This window comes from Schistocerca gregaria, chromosome 11, assembly GCF_023897955.1.
Source record: "Schistocerca gregaria isolate iqSchGreg1 chromosome 11, iqSchGreg1.2, whole genome shotgun sequence".
In the NCBI taxonomy this organism is placed as follows: Eukaryota; Metazoa; Arthropoda; class Insecta; order Orthoptera; family Acrididae; genus Schistocerca; species Schistocerca gregaria.
This window is the reverse complement of record NC_064930.1, coordinates 70,021,790-70,034,780: the sequence shown is the minus strand read 5'-3', so window position 1 is coordinate 70,034,780 and position 12,991 is coordinate 70,021,790. Positions and strand designations below refer to the sequence as shown.

The 12,991-nt window shown below is 47.1% G+C and overlaps 1 pseudogene; it reads left to right on the top strand.

The window, feature by feature from the left end:
- The first annotated feature begins 3,940 nt into the window (after positions 1–3,940).
- On the top strand, positions 3,941–4,058 carry LOC126295547 (5S ribosomal RNA; annotated as a pseudogene).
- The last annotated feature ends 8,933 nt before the right edge of the window (positions 4,059–12,991 follow it).

The following is a 12,991-nucleotide window of genomic DNA, read 5'->3' as shown; positions in this document are numbered from 1 at the left end:
ACTACAATTTCAAAAGAACGGTTTCAAATATTTACCGAAAATTGCGAAAAAACATAATATAAAATAAAAATATCGGTGTTCGATATTGCGATTTCTCTATCGGTATATCGATACACATGTTAAAAAAATACAGCCGACTTGCAAATATTCTCTCTCGATAAAGTATTGATATTTCGATTTTTCATTCGCAGCCCTATTTTGCGGATTTAATCTTGGACGCGGATTAACTCTCTTCATTGCTACAAGAGAGGGTTGACCAATTCGCATTGAAACGTCCCCTTAGAAAAATTCCTCCGAAATAACCTTTGTTCTATCAGTACTGCTCTCGAGAGGTATTACTTACGTCAGGTTTGGAAGGTAGGAGATGAGGTAAGGGAGGCTGCGGTTTTATCGAGTGTGGTGGTGAAACGGGGAACCCTCATATTTCTCTTTACTAGTTGGCAACACTTTTTTTCTACGCTGTTAAACCACGAAGACAGCCCGCAACGTTAGTTATGACCATGAAGCTTGGTACTGAAACTTCCTGGCAGATTAAAACTTTGTGGCGGACCGAGAGTCGAACTCGGGACCTTTGTCTTTCGCGGGCAAGTGCTCTACCATCTGAGCTACCCAAGCACGACTCACGCCCCGTCCTCACAGCTTTACTTCTGCCAGTACCTCGTCTCCTGCCTTCCAAACTTTACAGAAGCTCTCCTGCGAACCTTTCAGAACTAGCACTCATGAAAGAAAGGATATTGCGGAGACGTGGCTTAGCCACAGCGTGGGAGGTGTTTCCAGAATGAGATTTTTCACTCTGCAGCGGAGTGTGCGCTGGTGTGAAACTTCCTGGCAGATTAAACTGTGTGTCGGGTCGAGACTCGAACTCAGGACGTTTCCCTTTCGCGGGAAAGTGCTAGTTCTGCATGGTTCGCAGGAGAGCTTCTGTGAAGTTTGGAGGGTAGGAGACGAGATACTGGCAGAAGTAAAGCTGTGAGTACCGGGCGTGAGTCGTGATTGGGTAGCTCAGTTGGTAGAGCACTTGCCCGCGAAAGGCAAAGGTCCCGAGTTCGAGTCTCGGTCCGGCACACAGTTTTAATCTGCCAGGAAGTTTCATATCAGCGCACACTCCGCTGCAGAGTGAAAATCTTATTTTGGAAGCTTGGTACTGTCTTTCCAGCAAAATAATTTGTTAGGTTTTTGTGGTAGTGTTTTTTATTTATTGTGATATTTTGTGTTCAATAAGGAACTATAAAAAGTGTCGTGTGAGTAGGGCCTCCCGTTGGGTAGACCGCTCGCCAGGTGTAAGTCTTTCGAATTGACGCCACTTCGGCGACTTGCGCGTCGATGGGGATGAAATGATGATGATTAGGACAACACAACACCCAGTCCCTGAGCGGAGAAAATCTCCGACCCAGCCGGGAATCGAACCCGGGCCCTTAGGATTGACATTCTGTCCCGCTGACCACTTTTTTTTTAAATCTCATTTTCTTCGCTGCTGTTCGTTGCATCTGCTCGGGGCTGACGTCGTAAGACATCCATTTAAGTTCGTTGTTAATCATTTAACTCAGTTTTTTTTATTAAACCGTCTAACCGAACACGCTGAGCTACCGTCCGGCATTTTAAAAATCACTACAGGTCAGTGACTCTACTCATTACGCTATTTTTTTAATCTCATTTTGTTCGTAATTGATCGTTGTATTTGTTAGGGGCGGACGTCCTATGAAACTTGTTCATCGTTGATCCATTAACTCAGTTTTTTTATTACAGAGGGCAGCTAACCCTCTGACCGAACACGCTGAGCTATAGACCACTCAGCTACTGGGGACGGACAATAAGACAATTACACAGTAGTATTACAATCCGATACCAGTAATACAATGAATAATGCCTTTAGCAGGCTTTATGAACAAATGTAATTAAAAAGATTCTTCAACTTCTTTCTTATGTAAAAAAAAAAAAAAATATTACTGGTGCGGCACAGTTGGGGTAAAACTGGGCGGAAACAATGGGATAAAACCACAGCTACCTACCAGCCGGGGTGGCCGAACCGTTCTAGGCGCTTCAGCTACGGTCCCAGGTTCGAATGCGTTCGAATGCTGCCTCGGGCATGGATGTGTGTGATGTCCTTAGGTTAGTTAGGTTCATCTACATCTACTACATCTACATCTACATGACTACTCTGCAATTCACATGTAAGTGCTTGGCAGAGGGTTCATCGAACCACAATCTCCCTACCATTCCACTCCCGAACAGCGCGCGGGAAAAACGAACACCTAAACCTTTCTGTTCGAGCTCTGATTTCTCTTATTTTATTTTGATGATCATTCCTACCTATGTAGGATTGGCTCAACAAAATATTTTCGCATTCGGAAGAGAAAGTTGGTGACTGAAATTTCGTAAAAAGGTCTCGCCGCGACGAAAAACGTCTATGCTGTAATGACTTCCATCCCAACTCGTGTATCATATCAGCCACACTCTCTCCCCTATAACGTGATAATACAGAACGAGCTGCCCATTTTTGCACCCTTTCGATGTCCTCCGTCAATCCCACCTGGTAAGGATCCCACACCGCTCAGCAATATTCTAACAGAAGACGAACGAGTGTAGTGTAAGCTGTCTCTTTAGTGGATTTGTTGTATCTTCTAAGTGTCCTGCCAATGAAACGCAACCTTTGGCTCGCCTCCCCCACAATATTATCTATGTGGTCTTTCCAGCTGAAGTTGTTCGTAATTGTAACACCCAGTTACTTAGTTGAATTGCCTCGAGAATTGTACTATTTACCGAGTAATCGAATTCTAACGGATTTCTTTTGGAACTCGTGTGGATCACTTCACACTTTTCGTTATTTAGCGTCAACTGCCACCTGCCACACCGTACAGCAATCTTTTCTGAATCGCTTTGCAACTGATACTGGTCTTCGGATGACCTCACTAGATGGTAAATTACAGCGAACAATCTAAGAGAACTGCTCAGATTGTCACCCAGGTCATTTATATAGATCAGGAACAGCAGAGGTCCCAGGACGCTTCCCTGGGGAACACCTGATATCACTTCAGTTTTACTCGATGATTTGCCGTCTATTACTACGAACAAAGTTCTAGGGGACGGATGACCTCAGATGTTAAGTCCCATAGTGTTTAGAGGCATCTGAACCATTTACAGAGACTGCGTTCTAATACACGCTCTAGTATGCAGCCACAGTTACAGTATGTGTTGAAAATGGTTTCCACTTGCCTCAACGCATGCGTGTATGGACTGTACGGCATTCTGTCACACACGTTCACATCGGCCAGGCTACATCCGAATTGTGTTGGAGGCAGCACGAATACGTTGCTCCGGTGTTTCCACATCTCGAATGGGCTCTGCATACACCACGCTTTAGAGATGGCCCCATAACGAGAAATAGCATGGGTTGAGATCCAGTGAAAGAGCAGGCCGTGAAACTAGACCCCCCTCGTCAGATCCGTAGGCCAGTGGAGATAGGACTGAGATGCGCCCGGACGTTAGCGGTGAAGTGGGCTGGAGCACCATCATGTAGCAACCTCATAATAATTGAAACTACCTGGCAGATTAAAACTGTGTGCCCGACCGAGACTCGAACTCGAGACCTTTGCCTTTCGCGGGCAAGTGCTCTACCAACTGAGCTACCCAAGCACGACTCACGCCCCGTCCTCACAGCTTTACTTCCGCCAGGAGTGCTAGTTCTGCAACGTTCGCAGGAGGGCTTCTGTAAAGTTTGGAAGGTAGGAGACGAGATACTGGCAGAAGTAAAGCTGTGAGGGCCGGACGTGAGTCGTGCTTGGGTAGCTCAGATTGTAGAGCACTTGCCCGCGAAAGGGAAAGGTCCCGAGTTCGAGTCTCGGTCGGGCACACAGTTTTAATCTGCCAGGAAGTTGTATATCAGCGCACACTCCGCTGCAGAGTGAAAATCTCATTCGTCGAAACCTCAAAGGCACTTCTTGGCAACGGCCTTGCCGCAGTGGACACACCGGTTCCCGTCAGACAACCGAAGTTAAGCGCTGTTGGGCGTGGCCGGCACCTGGATGGGTGACCATCCGGGCCGCCATGCGCTGTTGCCATTTTTTTGGGTGCACTCAGCCTCGTGACGCCAATTGAGGAGCTACTCGACCGAATAGTAGCGGCTCCGGTCAAAAAAAACCTTCATAACGATTGGGAGAGCGGTGTGTTGACCACATGCCCCTGCTATCTGCATCCTCCGCTGAGGATGACACGGCGGTCGGATGGTCCCGGTAGGCCACTCGTGGCCTGAAGACGCAGTGCTGTTTTTCAAAGGCACTTCTTCCGAGCAGGAGACCAAAGTCAGCCACAAGATAAGCCGATAGTTCGGGCCTGTTAGGTGACGTGGAAGGAAGACTGGACCCAAAATACGGTCGCCACACATTCCGACTGCACCGATGCTCACGCTTCGCTGTCACCATACTGTGGGGGTTCTGCATGCCATCTCACAAATGCCTGTTATGAAAGCTGAAGATACCATACTGGGTAAAGGTAGCCTCATCTGTGAAGAGGAAGGATGACACAAATCCCGGAATCGTGGTAACCGGCTGAAGAAACCAGTGACAAAACTGCTCCCGATGTTTCAGATTACGCTGATACTATAGCTCCCTACTTAGCAGTCATATACAACCGCTCGCTCACCGACAGATCTGTACCTACAGATTGGGAAATTGCGCAGGTCGCACCAGTGTTCAAGAAGGGTAGTAGGAGTAATCCATTTAACTACAGACCTATATCATTGACGTCGGTTTGCAGTAGGGTTTTGGAGCATATACTGTATTCAAACATTATGAATCACCTCGAAGGGAACGATCTATTGACACGTAATCAGCATGGCTTCAGAAAACATCGCTCTTGTGCAATGCAGCTAGCTCTTTATTCGCACGAAGTAATGGCCGCTATCGACAGGGGATCTCAAGTTGATTCCGTATTTCTAGATTTCCGGAAAGCTTTTGACACCGTTCCTCACAAGCGACTTCTAATGAAGCTGCGGAGTTATGGGGTATCGTCTCAGTTGTGCGACTGGATTCGTGGTTACCTGTCAGGAAGGTCGCAGTTCGTAGTAATAGACGGCAAATCATCGAGTAAAACTGAAGTGATATCAAGTGTTCCCCAGGGAAGCGTCCTGGGACCTCTGCTGTTCCTGATCTATATAAATGACCTGGGTGACGATCTGAGCAGTTCTCTTAGGTTGTTGGCAGACGATGCTGTAATTTACCGTCTAGTAAGGTCATCTGAAGACTAGTATCAGTTGCAAAGCGATTTAGAAAAGATTGCTGTATGGTGTGTCAGGTGGCAGTTGACGCTAAATAACGAAAAGTGTGAGATGATCCACATGAGTTCCAAAAGAAATCCGTTGGAATTCGATTACTCGATAAATAGTACAATTCTCAACGCTGTCAATTCAACTAAGTACCTGGGTGTTAAAATTACGAACATCTTCAGTTGGAAAGACCACATACATAATATTGTCGGGAAGGCGAGCCAAAGGTTGCGTTTCATTGGCAGGACACTTAGAAGATGCAACAAGTCCACTAAAGAGACAGCTTACACTACACTCGTTCGTCCTCTGTTAGAATATTGCTGCGCGGTGTGGGATCCTTACCAGGTGGGATTGACGGAGGACATCGAAAGGGTGCAAAAAAGGGCAGCTCGTTTTGTATTATCACGTTATAGGGGAGAGAGTGTGGCAGATATGATGCAGGAGTTGGGATGGAAGTCATTACAGCAAAGACGTTTTTCGTCGCGGCGAGATCTATTTACGAAATTTCAGTCACCAACTTTCTCTTCCGAATGCGAAAATATTTTGTTGAGCCCAACCTACATAGGTAGGAATGATCATCAAAATAAAATAAGAGAAATCAGAGCTCGAACAGAAAGGTTTAGGTGTTCGTTATTCCCGCTCGCTGTTCGGGAGTGGAATAGTAGAGAGATAGTATGATTGCGGTTCGATGAACCCTCTGCCAAGCACTTAAATGTGAATTGCAGAGTAGTCATGTAGATGTAGATAGATGTGGAAAGTCTGTCGCTAGTAAGCCCTCCACACGCTGTAAGTGGCAAGGGCTGTAACAACTGTCGTGGAGAATGTTACACACAGTCGCGTGGCTTACCCTGTACTGCCTGGTACTGACACACCGTTAATCACATTTTCCTCCAAGTCTGGTGTCCGAACATTTCTGGTATGTCGCTTGTTATTTCCCGCCTCCTGAAACGACCCTGTCCCAGACAAACGGCGAAACACTGCTACAAACATTGAATGCTGTGGCTGTTGTCAGCTGGGATAGGTCTCCTGATACAACCTTGCTGCCCGTTGTCATTTGCCTTTCTGTAAGTAAACACCGTGTCCGCTAGCTCTCGATTCGAATACGGAACGTTTGCGAACAACGCTGTATCACATCCAGCAAGACAAGTGAATCTTGGGACACAACATTACCAGCAACTATGGCAGGAGAAGGAAGGGAAGGAAGTCGGCCGTGCCCTTTCAGGGGAACCATCCCGGCATTTGCCTGGAGCGACTTAGGGAAGTCACGGCAAACCTAAATCAGGATGGCCGGACGCGGGATTGAACCGTCGTCCTCCCGAATGCGAGTCCAGTGTCTAAACACTGCGCCACCTCGCTCGGTCTCTCTGTAACACTGTATAATAAAATAAATGGGAATGCATCGAAACCATGCATTTTCGGACATAAGTTCATTAGACATTTTTTGTTCCGTATCCTCTCACTGATCAGTCCCTAGAGTTTGACATTGTAGAACAAATCACCATGTTGTTCGTGCCTTAGTTATATTTCAGCAAAGTCAATTTGAAGTCACAACAGTCAAAATTGGCCTTGTTATCTAGCTCCCTCCTTACTTACTCAATTATATCCCAACTCCAGCTACTGGCGGCATTAAACCACTTAGGTTAGGCAGAGCAGAATGGAGTGCTACGAGGAACTCACGGACTTGGAACGTGGTCAGGTGATTGGGTGTCACTTGTGTCGCGCGCCTGTACGCCAGATGCAGGCCGCGGTGGTCTCGCGGTTAAGGCGCTCAGTCCGGAACCGCGTGACTGCTACGGTCGCAGGTTCGAATCCTGCCTCGGGCATGGATGTGTGTGATGTCCTTAGGTTACGTAGGTTTAAGTAGTTCTAAGTTCTACGGGACTTATGACCACAGCTGTTGAGTCCCATAGTGCTCAGAGCCATTTGAACCATTGTGTACGCGAGATTTCCACACTGTAAACGTCCCTAGCTCCACTGTTTCCGTGAAGGGACACGTACAGCACAAAAGCGTACAGGCCGACCTCGTCTGTAGACTGACAGAGACCGCCGACAGTTGAAGACGGTCGTGATGTGTAATAGGCAGACATCTATCCAGACCGTCACACAGGAATTCCAAACTGCATCAGTATCCACTGCAAGTACTGTGACAGTTAGGCGGGAGGTGAGGAAACTTGGATTTCACGGTCGAGCAGCTGCTCATAAGCCACACATCACGCCGGTAAATACCAAACGACGCCTCGCTCGGTGTAAGGAGCATAAACATTGGACGATTGAACAGTGGAAAAACGTTGTGTGCAGTGACAAATCACGGTACACAATGTGGCGATCCGATGGCAGTGTGTGGGTATGGTGAATGCCCGGTGAACGTCATCTGCCAGCGTGTGTAGTGCCAACAGTAAAATTTGGAGGCGGTGGTGTCATCGTTTTCATGGAGGGGGCTTGCATATATCACAGCACGGGCCTACATTGATGTTTTAAGCACCTTCTTGCTTCTCATTGTTGAAGAGCAATTAGGCGATGGCGATTGCATCTTCCAACACGATCGAGCACCTGTTACTCTTACAGAACACCTTTGGGATGTTTTGGAACGCCGACTTCGTGCCAGGCCTCACCGACCGACATCGATACCTCTCCTCAGTGCAGCACTCCGTGAACAATGGGCTGCCATTCCCTCAGAAACATTCCAGCACCTGGTTAAACGTATGCCTGCGAGAGTCGAAGCTGTCACCGAGGCTAAGGGTGGGCCAACACCATACTGAATTCCAGCATTACCAATGGAGGACGCCACGAACTTGTAAGTCCATTTTCAGCCAGGTGTCCGGATACTTTTGATCAAATAGTGTACGAGCGCCCTTCTGTTCAGTATTCTGGAGTAACTAACATGGCGGCGACGGCAACGTACAGCGTAAGTCTGCACGCCGTCTACCCTTATTACAACCGCGTACGTGCAGCAATTAATGAATGCCTCTGACTCTCGTGTCAGTGCAATCAACAACAGCAAAAATGTTACGGAATTTAGACTAAAATTTTCTAACAGCAGATAGCAAGGACTACAGCTTTGCTGGAGAAACGTTTTATCCGAACAGTGCTGCGACACTGTAATGCCTTGGGGGGGGGGGGGGGGGGGGGGGGGGGGAACTAGATAGCTCATCCCTGGAAAAGAGGAAAATAAACTAGGAAAGTGAAATACACACAAAAAACTACATTTTGTGTGCACTTTCAAGACCAACCAAGAGCGTGCAAGCAATTTGATATACGGTCTAGGACTGTTGACATTTTTAAAAATGTCGGGTATTCGATATATCGATAGTTCATAATGCATCATTATTGAATCTCGATATATCGAAAAATTATCAAGACGCGGAAGGAATATATATCGACGTACCTGCCTACAAAAACAATAGGTTGTACATCGTAAATATACTACCAGTTTCAGAGCTGGTTATTTAAGTATTGATTTATTATTAGATATTCTGTCCATCAACAAGCTGCCAGGAAGTTTCATATCAGCGCACACTCCGCTGCAGAGTGAAAATCTCATTCTGGAAACAAGGTAGCAGCTTGCCTATCTCTATGAGGGCAAGAACTGAAAGAAATACGATGCACTTCCATGCCTGGTGATAACCACGTTCGTAACCATGGTAACTGCACGTAAGTGGCACAATAAAAGGTGTCCGATGGGTCTGTGCTTTGGTTTCGTCAAGTATCAGATTTGTCTGTCTGTTTATGCACTTCTGCCAAAGCCAGCGACCTAGCAGTTGTAGGGTCAAAATTGAGCAATGACGTAGAACGTTGCAGTTTCTGAGCGCCGATTACGTCAGAATCTCCCTCACGCGTCTCCGTCCACCGTAAAGACCAATCTTGTCATTTACATTTTCGTTCACTATTTTCAGCTACTGTTTTCGAAGAATGCCGATGTGAAAAAACAGCAGAGTGCTATTTCTTCATATCGGAAATCTTGTTATTCCATTCACACCGCAACCCCCCCCCCCCCCCCCCCCCCCCAGTGCATTAGGACCTCTTGTTGTATGCCACACACACTTGCTTCTCTCAGTCAAAAAGAAAGATCGGACGTGATGAAAGCTCAAAAAGTAGAACGACTTCTTCACGCAGTGAAAGTAAAATTATGTTCTACTACAATTTTAAATGAGCAAATATTTATCGAAAAATACACGGCGAGTCAAAAGTCCTTGGACACCTTCATAAGTTGGAAGATTAAAGGGAAAACTGAAACGTGATGATGGGAACATAGGTTTGACGTGGGGCCGCAACTTTTGGAGTGAATGTCATTCATGGCCGCCATCTTGAAATCCGCCATTTTGGATTCAAGTCATTTGTTTTTAACTGGGAAGGGGTGTCTATGACACATCAAATAGGAGTCGCTTGAGCTCTGGAACTGAGTGGTGTAATCTGTTTTTCTCTGTCTTCTACAGTTTAGAAGTTATTAATGTGGTTGCGGCGACTAAAGTTGTGCACTGCACGGAATGGACAACACGAATGGACACATGAATAGGCTGCCAGCCTGGGTGGCCGTGCGGTTCTAGGCGCTACAGTCTGGAACCGAGCGATCGCTGCAGTCGCAGGTTCGAATCCTGCCTCGGCCATGGATGTGTGTGATGTCCTTAGGTTAGTTAGGTTTAAGTAGTTCTACGTTCTAGGGGACTGATGACCTCAGTAGTTAAGTCGCATAGTGCTCAGAGCCATTTGAACCATGAATAGCCTCTAAACTGCACAAGATAGAAAAAAACAAATTACAGAGCTCAAACGAGTGTTATCTGATGTAACACATACCCCCTTCCCATTTAAAAAAAAATGACTTGAATACAAGAATTTCAAGATGCTGGCCATGAATGACATTCACTCCAAAAGTTGCGGCCCCACATCAAACCTATGTTAACATCATCACATTTTAATTTTTTTTCTTCTATCTTCCAACTTATGACGGTGTCCAAGGACTTTTGACTCGCCCTGTATATACAAGGTGTTACAAAAAGGTACGGCCAAACTTTCAGGAAACATTACTCACACACAAAGAAAGAAAATACGTTATGTGGACATGTGTCTGGAAACGCTTACTTCCCATGTTAGAGCTCATTTTATTACTTCTCTTCAAATCACATTAATCATGGAATGGAAACACACAGCAACAGAACGTACCAGCGTCACTTCAAACACTGTGGTACAGGAAATGTTCAAAATGTCCTCCGTTAGCGAGGATACATGCATCCACCCTCCGTCGCACGGAATCCCTGATGCGCTGATGCAGCCCTGGAGAATGGCGTATTGTATCACAGCCGTCCACAATACGAGCACGAAGAGTCTCTACCTTTGGTACCGGGGTTGCGTAGACGAGAGCTTTCAAATGCCCCCATAAATGAAAGTCAAGAGGGTTGAGGTCAGGAGAGCGTGGAGGCCACGGAATTAGTCCGCCTCTACCAATCCATCGTTCACCGGATCTGTTGTTGAGAAGCGTACGAACACTTGGACTGAAATGTGCAGGAGCTCCATCGTGCATGAACCACATGTTGTATCGTACTTGTAAAGGCACATGTTCTAGCAGCACAGGTAGAGTATCCCGTATGACATCGTGATAACGTGCTCCATTGAGCGTAGGTGGAACAACATGGGGGCCCAATGAAGACATCACCAACAATGCCTGCCCAAACGTTCACAGAAAATCTGTGTCGATGACGTGATTGCGCAATTGCGTGCGGATTCTCGCCAGCCCACACAGGTCGATTGTGAAAATTTACAATTTGATCATCAGAATCGAGGAAGTACAGTACATACTGACGAAACTAAAATGAGCTCTAAGATGGAAATAAGCGTTTCCGGAGACATGTCCACGTAACATCTTTTCTATATTTGTGTGTGAGGAATGTTTCCTTAAAGTTTGGCCGTCCCTTGATAGATGTAGCCTACTATATCAGGCAAATTTTCTTTTATATATCGATACATCGATAATTTGCATTTCTATCAACAGCCCCAGTCAGCGACTGCAGCGCCGCCCTGTTCGTATCGATGGCTGCGAAGTAATTGATATCGATATATCGGGCGTAGCGCACGGCCGACCGATGCCAATGTCTTTTGGACAATCATCGATACATCGGTATTTCATTAGTAGCTGTACTACAGACCATACCATTATCGTGATTCGCATAGCTCTGGCAGTGGACCCGCCATGTAAACACACGGAGCACAGTGGCTGCACTGTCTGGGCGGCACGGGAAACGCACTTTTGGGAGAGGTGGCGGACAAGAGGAGCCCTCGCACCAGACACTTTCGCTTTTAGCTGCGAATGAGTGAGAGGCTTCCCTTTCTGCAGCGCCAACCGCCCCGCGACCAGCGCAGACAGGTCCGGCCGGACATAAGACACCCGCAGCCCCTGATGTCGCAACAGTGGGGACGTGTTTACAGGTGCAGCGCCGCTTTCTCCCCGGGCGCCCGCTCCATATTTGTCTGCGACGGCCCGAGAAGAAATCTGCCCCCTCAACTGGAATACCGAGTCCGTAGCGAGCCAACCTTGTCAACTTCTGCACACACCTGTTACCTCTGAACGCGGTCATTCGTGGCCACTATCTCTATGCATCGAACTCCAGTCCACGGTTCAATTTAATAAGTAGCTTTCAGAGAAGAAGATGTGTTAGATGGCGATTACGTTGGCGTTGGGAAGGATAAGAGCACCACAGAGGTACACTACTGCCCAATAAAATTGCTACACCAAGAAAAAATGCAGATGATAAAATGGGTATTCATTAGACAAATATATTATACTACAAGTGATAGGTGATTGATTACATTTTCACGCAATCTGGGTGCATAGATCCTGAGAAATCATTACCCAGAACAACCACCTCTGGCCGTAATAACGGCCTTGATACGCCTGGGCATTCAGTCAAACAGACCTCGGATGGCGTGTACAGGTACAGCTGCCCGTGCAGCTTCAACACGATACCACAGGTCATCAAGAGTAGTGACTGGCGTATTGTGACGAGCCAGTTGCTCGGCCACCATTGACCGGACGTTTTCAATTGCTGAGAGATCTGGAGAATTTGCTGGCCAGGGCAGCAGTCGAACATTTTCTGTATCCAGAAAGGTCCGTACAGGACCTGCAACATGCGGTCGTGCGTTATCCTGCTGAAATGTATGGTTTCGCAGGGATCGAATGAAGGGTAGAGCCACGGGTCGTAACACATCTGAAATGTAACGTCCACTGTTCAAAGTGCCGTCAATGCGAACAAGAGGTGACCGAGACCTGTAACCGATGGCACCCCATACCATCACGCCAGGTGATATGCCAGTATGGCGATGACTAATACACACTTCCAATGTGCGTTCACCGCGATGTCGCAAAACACGGATACGACCATCGTGATGCTGTAAACAGAACCTGGATTCGTCCGAAAAAATGGCGTTTTGCAATTCGTGCACCCAGGTTCGTCGTCGAGTACACCATCGCAGGCGCTCCTGTCTGTGATGCAGCGTCAAGGGTAACCGCAGCTATGGTCTCCGAGCTGATAGTCCGTGCTGCTGCAAACGTCGTCGAACTGTTCGTGCAGATGGTTGGTGTCTTGCAAACGTCCCCATCTGTTGACTCAGGGATCGAGACGTGGCTGCACGATCCGTTACAGCCGTGCGGATAAGATGCCTGTCATCTCGACTGCTAGTGATACGAGGCCGTTGGGATCCCGCACGGGTTCCGTATTACCCTCCTGAACCCACCGATTCCAT